At 39.4% G+C, this 8,905-nt stretch overlaps 1 pseudogene; it reads right to left on the minus strand.

The window, feature by feature from the left end:
* Positions 1–5,255, minus strand: part of LOC107569913 (ubiquitin-conjugating enzyme E2 E1-like) — an 18,298-nt pseudogene extending 13,043 nt beyond the window's left edge.
* Between the last annotated feature and the right edge of the window lie 3,650 nt (positions 5,256–8,905).

Raw genomic sequence — 8,905 nt, forward strand, 5'->3', positions numbered from 1 at the left:
AACTCTCACTCTCACACACTCACTCTCACTCTCACACACTCTCTCACACTCACACACACTAACTCTCACTCACACTAACTCTCTCACACTCACACACACTAACTCTCACTCACACTAACTCTCTCACACTCACACACACTAACTCTCACTCACACTAACTCTCACTCCCACTAACTGTCACACTCACACACACTCACTCTATCTCTCACACTCACACACACTAACTCTCGTGTATTACTCTTGTAATAGTAATAATAATATATAGAAAGTATTAAGCATGTAGTGCAAAATTAATTACTAATGTAAGTATATAAACTAGAAATAAAAATAAAATAAGGGATTAGACATTTACAGAAGCAAAATGTACATCTAAGTAATATAATAGAGTAATATGGCCTAATATAATGTAGCTGTGCTGGAAACATCAGATCAGGGCAGGCTGAGTGTGTTCTCTTCTGTGGTGACAGGCAGACACATATTGAGCAGCAAACACACAGCAGTTCTTCTGTTCTCCTAACAGATACGCCACTTTCTCCTGGTCTGAGAGAGTTTTTGTGTTCACTGACTTCTCGATTATTGTCAGTTGTTTTTGGGTGTATTGTGCTTTTTTGTTTCTGAGTGTATGTTTGTATTGTTTTAGTGTTTCACTGTAAAGAAGGCGGGTCTCTGCATTATTTGGATCTTTGTGTTTCTGATTTGACAATGTTCTCAGTTTCTTGCGAATAGTTTGGCTTTCACTCAATAGTTTCCCTCACACTATCTCTCTCACACACTAACTCTCTCACACACTAACTCTCTCACACACACGAACTCTCACACTCACACTAACTCTCACACTCACTCACACACTCCTTGTGTGACAACAGCAAAGGTCACAGGAACCTCTGGAGTGTTTACAATACTTCCTTTCGCCTTGAGACACATTACATAACCACATTCATGTGACAAGACCAGCAGTCTGATGTCTGAGCAGAAAAGAAAAACTCTAGAGCAATAACACATTAAACAACTGAGGAAGAACATAGTGACTTGTGCGAAGGCAAACACTATTTAACTCATTACAGACATGAACTGCACCTCAAATCATGTGGTTTGCTTAGAAGAGCTATCACTTGTCTATGCCACTGGATTCATGGTTTTCACTCAGTGGACAATAAGACAAGCAAATAAACAACTCATCTGTCAGACATTTGAAAGCCGGATGTATTTGTAACAAATAAGCAGTCATATCTGACTTTTGACTGGTAAAAACATGAGGAGATCTGAGGGCAGGTGACATGGAGAAAGCACACATTGTTCATTTACATTACAAGGTCTGTGCACACCCAGGCAAATTTTGGTGAGAGAATCCAGTGCAATAAACATTATAACTTAAAAGAACAATTGTTAATGCACTTGTGCAGACCGACGACAACATTCTCCTGCTGTTAAGGTTTTAATCTCTTTTAATTGCACTGCAAATAAAGCTGGCCAGCCAATAAGATTCACACTTTTGGTCACATGCCCAGAGCTGTTGCAGAGCTGTTGCATAAAACTGTGCACAAAATTTTTTTAAAATTGTAAATACAGTTTGATTTCCTTTCATGTCTGAAACAAGCGGGTGCCAAAAACAGAAAGTTGCTTAGTGTTTTGTGCACTGGGGACAACCAGGGTATTACTGAGAGAATTAGCTTGCTTTATTTATTGAGCCAGTCTGCCGAAAATCAGGCCGAATTTGAATGCATTTGTGTTGCGGTGAACAGGTCTTTTCTTGACCACCCAGAACATCCTCACAAACATCTAGCAAGAGCCAAACAACCACAGACTTACCATCATTCAAATATCAATTTTCAAATGAATTCAAAATCTGCTGCGGCGTCTCGCAAGTGTGCACACTAGACGAGCGTCACCGTTGCCAACAGTCTTCGTTCAAGACTTTAAATATGAGAGAGTAACACAAGCCTTAGTGGTGTAGCATGTGTTTGGCTAATAAATCAATATAAGAGAGAAGAAAGCCACGGGGGGGAAGCAGGATTACAGGGGAAGAGATGTGACTCTTACGCCTCAAGATAAAAGAGCGAGTCAGACCACGCAGCTAATAAACGTGAGAGGACGCGAGAGCTGAAGCATAGAAACACATGCTAAAGATGACGAGTGGTTTTAAAGATGAGACGTGTCAAAAAAAAACACTGTCTGACAAGATAACAGTATACCATGAAGGCGTCTAACGAATGCAGTATACTAATATGCCTTAATTTGGTTGGTTTTCAAATGCAGGATAATAGAATCATTTGGTGCCTCCCACAATCCTGTGTTTGATGAAAGGATGAAAGGATAAAAATGGCATCTGATGGCAGGCTAGTAACCTCCAATAATCAGATCAGGCCACGTTGTTCCTCCAGTATTTAATACTCTTTATGCTGCATGCTGTACTGCACTCCATGATGCACCGCTCTGTCTCGTTAGGATGACAAAAAGTTTTACACGATCGAGATGACCAATCAAATCAAAGAAGGCTGGATACGGTTCACAGAAGGGGCATCAATTTTAACAATGAAAGAGTGTGACGAAGTAGCAAAGCATTTAATATTTGACAGCCGTTTTAAGATAATAGAAATTTATGACCAATAGCAATATCCAATGATGCAAACTACCCAACTTTTCTCGTCAGATTTCAATTTTGTTTAAATATAGGTTTTAAAGTGATTCATTCAACTGAATGTGACAAGAAACATATAGCCGTTTCCAACATGTTAGGCATATGACTAGCTGTGAATGTGAATGTTAATATTGTTTGCAAACCATTCAAATGGAATATTTTACCATAAATTCTAGTTCTTTTACAGTTTTACATACACACTTAATTACTTTAAACAAAAAGGCCCATTAATATCCCCAAGAAATTACACACACACCAAAAAAACTGGTTTGGTCCTTGTCTGATGGAGCATTTGATTACAGCTTTCGTTTCTATCTGAAATAATCACTGTAGTCGTTTGCATGGGGCGAATTACAGTCATTTTAATAGGAATCCATGCATGAGCTCTTTGCATGAAGGTGAAAAAGCTCCTTGCGCAGATTTCGCTTGTCACACACAAAGTCGTCACCTTCACTAACAGAAACGATGCTTGGTTTTGAAAGCGACTTCTGTGTGAGATGTGCTTCATAGTTACACTATTGACTTTCTGCCCGCAATTCACACCTAAATCTCACTAATGTGACAGCACTATTTTTGATCCCACATGAAGTCTGTTGCTTTATGGTTCATCAACCAAGCATGATCCTAACCCACTAATGCATCCAGAGAATATCAAAGAGATGCAAAGCATTTCCTCACCTGCAGTTTGGTGGCGGGTCCAACATGATGTCAGCCAGCTCTTTCTGAATCCTGAAAAAGAGACGCATGATTCCCATGAATATCTCTGAACTCTGACGTCCAAATAAATCTCCATAAAGTACTGTGGAAGCAAATGACGGCCGTGTCAAAACCTAACAAGCTGCTTGTCTAAACAGCACTTCTAGGCAACATGGGTGCATCTGGATGCCTAGAATGCAGTCTAGAAGCAGCACCAATTTATTCTAGAAGAGCATGTTCGTTGTGTGTTTGATCAGATCAGCTATGAGCTTTGGAGTAAAGCTCTTTCAAAGTAAAAGCTGCTGTCTGAAAGCTAAAAAAAACACTGTCTGACAAGATAACAGTATACCATGAAGGCGTCTAACGAATGCAGTATACTAATATGCCTTAATTTGGTTGGTTTTCAAATGCAGGATAATAGAATCATTTGGTGCCTCCCACAATCCTGTGTTTGATGAAAGGATGAAAGGATAAAAATGGCATCTGATGGCAGGCTAGTAACCTCCAATAATCAGATCAGGCCACGTTGTTCCTCCAGTATTTAATACTCTTTATGCTGCATGCTGTACTGCACTCCATGATGCACCGCTCTGTCTCGTTAGGATGACAAAAAGTTTTACACGATCGAGATGACCAATCAAATCAAAGAAGGCTGGATACGGTTCACAGAAGGGGCATCAATTTTAACAATGAAAGAGTGTGACGAAGTAGCAAAGCATTTAATATTTGACAGCCGTTTTAAGATAATAGAAATTTATGACCAATAGCAATATCCAATGATGCAAACTACCCAACTTTTCTCGTCAGATTTCAATTTTGTTTAAATATAGGTTTTAAAGTGATTCATTCAACTGAATGTGACAAGAAACATATAGCCGTTTCCAACATGTTAGGCATATGACTAGCTGTGAATTGGAATGTTAATATTGTTTGCAAACCCTTCAAATGGAATATTTTACCATAAATTCTAGTTCTTTTACAGTTTTACATACACACTTAATTACTTTAAACAAAAAGGCCCATTAATATCCCCAAGAAATTACACACACACCAAAAAAACTGGTTTGGTCCTTGTCTGATGGAGCATTTGATTACAGCTTTCGTTTCTATCTGAAATAATCACTGTAGTCGTTCAATAGTTGCTTGTCTTTACGGCTCACTAAATGGTGCTTCAGAGCCACAGAATTGACAGAAAACCCGCCGCCTGTGAAGCGTCCGAGTCAAAAAAACTGGTTTGGTCCTTGTCTGATGGAGCATTTGATTACAGCTTTCGTTTCTATCTGAAATAATCACTGTAGTCGTTCAATAGTTGCTTGTCTTTACGGCTCACTAAATGGTGCTTCAGAGCCACAGAATTGACAGAAAACCCGCCGCCTGTGAAGCGTCCGAGTAACTGGGCTCTGCCTTGGCTTCGGGCCCCGGCCCCACGCTCACCTCTTGGCGCTGGTGGAGAGGAGTTTGGAGGTCTTGCTCATGTTGGCTTTATTGTCTCTCTTTTTCCCAGATGTGTCTTTCTCCTGCTGCTGATGGGTGGAGGAAGAGGAGGAAGAGGAGGATGAACTAGAGCTGGCACGCGAGTCCTCATCCGACATCCCGATCTATGAAAGACAGACAGACACACAGACACACACTGCAATGAGAAGAATGATGTGAACACTGAGTGAATGTAACGTATCGACGCAGGCATGTAACACTGTGCAAAGGGTGTAACAATGCATGCATGTAACCATGTATCGATGGGTAAAGTGTACAGGCGCGGGTTTAACCTTTAACTCCAGATCAACAACACTGCTGCGATCGCTCCGCATTTCAGCTTAAAATAACCGTAAACCGACCAGACGCGAGTCCGTCACTTCTGTTTGATCGCACAGAGCCGAATCAGTGCTCGCGCGACCATGACACCAGATTAAACCGAATTAAGTCGCGCACAAACACGCCTCGACGAACTCCAGCTTCACCCCATCCCACAGACGCGGTGAATGGATCTGGTGAAAACACAGTAAATGTGTCGTCAGCTCGTGGTTTGCCGTCGACGGAGAAATGTTTCGGACCCTTACCGTACAGGCGAGAACGACGGCGTCCTAACGCAGCGCTGATGGAAATATAATGGAAATGTGAGGTATATTGTAGGGTTCGACGGCTTGTGTACCTCTCTTTGTGTCGGTGTGTGTCCGTGGACGCGCGTGTCTCTCAGAGCGGAAGTGCACTGAGAGAGACACACACACTGAGAGAGACACACACACACAGAGACACACACACACACACTGAGAGAGAGAGAGACACACACACAGATTTATTTCATGTGATTCATACACGTTCCAATCTTCCACTTTATTTAGTATGTTATAGTATATAAATAATAAAAAAAAAATAACATTTTTAATTCTTTATTTTGATGTAGCAGGATAAACAAAACAACAGTATTTATTTCAAAACAGATGTACTTACATTTTTATCTGCCTACTTACATTCATTTTTTTACATAATACAAAAATAAAGAAAGTGAACTAAATAAAAACATAAAAAATAAACAAATAAAATAATCATATTAATAACACTAATAATTGTTACAATTCGGGGGAGGTCAAAGGTATACTTAATCAAACTAAATGGTGTTAAATGTTCGTTCTTGGTTTATGATGGAGACTGCGGGAGAAAATCGACTAGTTTGTGATGTGTAGTCGGGGAAAGGTGTGTATGGGAGAAAACAATGACATTTTTCATTCAGGAGGGAAGGGTCATTTGTTTTAAACCTCCACAAAGTCTGGCTGTAGTGGCCTTTCGTGTTCGACCCACTTAGTCCAGAGTTTAATGAACACATTTTTTCTGAAGACGAAGGGAAAAAGTAATCTTTTCCGTAACATAAATATCATTGATGTTACTGAAAATAAAAATGACTTTGGTTTCTATAAGCATCTTATGAATATGAGAGATTTCATGCTCCCAGCAGCCAATAAGTCAGTACCCGAAATGGTTCAAACAAACCTGATTTGTCTTTTATTATTTTTATGCATGGCTGTCAGTGATGCTGTAAAGCTTAAGGAAATATTTTTCACAGTTTGACTGGACACACAGCCTGTGCCATCAACAACAGATAGAGAAGTGCTTTCCTTCCCTTTTGAAAGACTATGAGCCTGTTTATTCTGCTATCCTAATTAGCCTATGCATGATTGTCTGTTGTTATGTTTTTATTTGCTTTTGCTGTTGTTTTTTTCCTGTCATTGCCGACTATCACAACAGACCTGCAACCCTTTTTTTTGGTCTTTTGAGAGCTGCTTAGTTGAAGGCCTAAATAAACTGTGGGGAAAGATCTGCCTGTCTGGTGTCGTAAGCAGAGGGTCGTGATTGTGACGTAATATCGGTAGAGAAACACTACTGAAAATGCGGTCAAGCCCCTTCCTTCTTTCAGGCAATGATGGCTGTGGACATCATGTGGCCCTGTTTTATTGGAAACCCCCAGTTATTCCATCTCCGATCTTTGCATAAACACACACACACACTGAGAAAGAGGAAGGGGAGCCGATCTACTTCCTGTCTGTCTGCCTCACAGGCTCTGATGTGATGCTGCCTGCATGAGGTCGAGTGTCATGTGGCACACAGCGATGCGTGCAGCGGAGCATCTGATCTGAGTTGTATTGATGTGGGCAGATAGTTTGACTTCTGCTCGCTTGCAGACAATCATGATGAGTTCCACTCAACCGATGCTCCATATGCACTTCGAGTCAGTGAGAGATCCTTTAAGTGCCATTCAGAATTGTTGCTTTGACTCTATGGACCCTGGAAAGAAGGGAGGATGTCATCGATGGAGAAATGTGCACAATGGAATATTAGCTCTTACTGCAAACTGTACAGTATACTATACACTAAAATAGTATGTAGTGTGCAGTGAAGTTTCAAACAGTACTCTTGTACATTGCTGTCATGTTTAACTTAATGAGTGTATTCACAATGCTATCATAAAGTGCACACAGCTCCGTGTTCAAACTCTGTGTCTTGTTACTCTCAAATAAAGATGGCTTTTGTCTCTGGGTGTCTGGAGATGATGAAGAAATATAGGTCTGGGATTGCTGTGCAAAAGGAATACATCTGAATGTGTTTTCAAGTATCATTTCTAAAGGTTTTTCCCCTCTTTCTCTCTCTCTCTCTCTTTTTTCCAGTCTTTATTTACTTTCCGAGGCAGTTCGGCAGAAATGACTGAGAAAAGATTGGCCTGTGAATACAGCTTTACGCATTTGGGTCATTTTTAGGAAACCGTTCCAGTTTGTGCCCAAAAATGTCAGGATTAAATTTGTATTTTGAAAATGTTACTGCTTGTAATCATATTTTCTCTCTCTAGGCTCACACTACCAGAGCCTAGTAAAAAACAGGTAGAATGTATTATTTTTGTTCCATAATAACCTGATGAAATGTAATGGTGATGAAGGAGAGATGCAAATGATCTGTATATAATATTCAGCTACAAAAGTAAGCAAAAAGTAAAATTCATATTCCTTATAAAAACTATTGTGTGTGTTACAATGTTTGGTGTGATTTTCTTGTAATGCTGATATTACAGAATATATACTCATTACATACACAATTATTGCAGCAACTGCATTTGTGGTACGAGTGTTTTGTCTTGAACAACACTCATAAAGCTGCTCATAACAATAGCGTTGTGGTTTTGATGTCTGTCATATTGAAAGGTGGATGCAAAATATTAACAAGCCACAAAGGAGCATTCACAAGACTATTAGTGGGGTTACTCATGTGGTGAGCCATTCAGTTTCTGAAGGAAAGTAGCAGCTGTGGTAATTACCAACACATATAAAACAAACTGATCAATACTAACAGTATAAAACTCTTTTAGTCATTCAGTTGCTTATTAGAATATTAACTAATTGTGCATTTTACAATCAACTGTCTCTGATTCTGTGGTGAGCAGCAAATTGATATACAAAATCAAACAGGATTTCATCAGATGAACATTTCTATTTTTTGCCATAAACATAAAAAAAGTAACAATTATTCAAAAACAAAAACTGAGCTTGCTTTATGAAGCAAATCTCACTAAGGAATATCCATTCCAACTCATTACACAAATTCTTAAAACAAGTTCGATTTTGCTTTTTTTCAGGATCATTTTTAGGATCATTAAAATTTTGTATGTGTGTGTGTGTGTATGGCCACATCATTTAAATTACAATTAAGATTGTACCAAATTACATTAATGCAGTTTGTCCAATTTTAATGTAATTGTCATCAAAATGCAAAAGAACCTTAATTTTCTAAAATAGGCTTCTTTTTAGTTTATATATTGTCACGAATTCGGTCCATGGACTTCGGTTTATTCACCACCAGAGGTCACCCTTTCCATTACATTGACTCTCGCACAACACAAACTGTTGCATAGCACCCTGGACTACATATTCCATCATTCATTGCACAATTTGCACACTGCACTGATTGCACACAGCTGTTTCTAATCACCTCACTCACTATAAAACACCCACTCTAACAACCTTTCTCTGCTGAGTATTGTTTAGCCTGTACCCCTTTCAGAGTCTCTGTGTTTTCCTTGTTTTGCCTTGC

Source organism: Sinocyclocheilus grahami, unplaced genomic scaffold (assembly GCF_001515645.1).
Source record: "Sinocyclocheilus grahami isolate Dianchi unplaced genomic scaffold, SAMN03320097.WGS_v1.1 scaffold1394.1, whole genome shotgun sequence".
Lineage (NCBI taxonomy): Eukaryota > Metazoa > Chordata > Actinopteri > Cypriniformes > Cyprinidae > Sinocyclocheilus > Sinocyclocheilus grahami.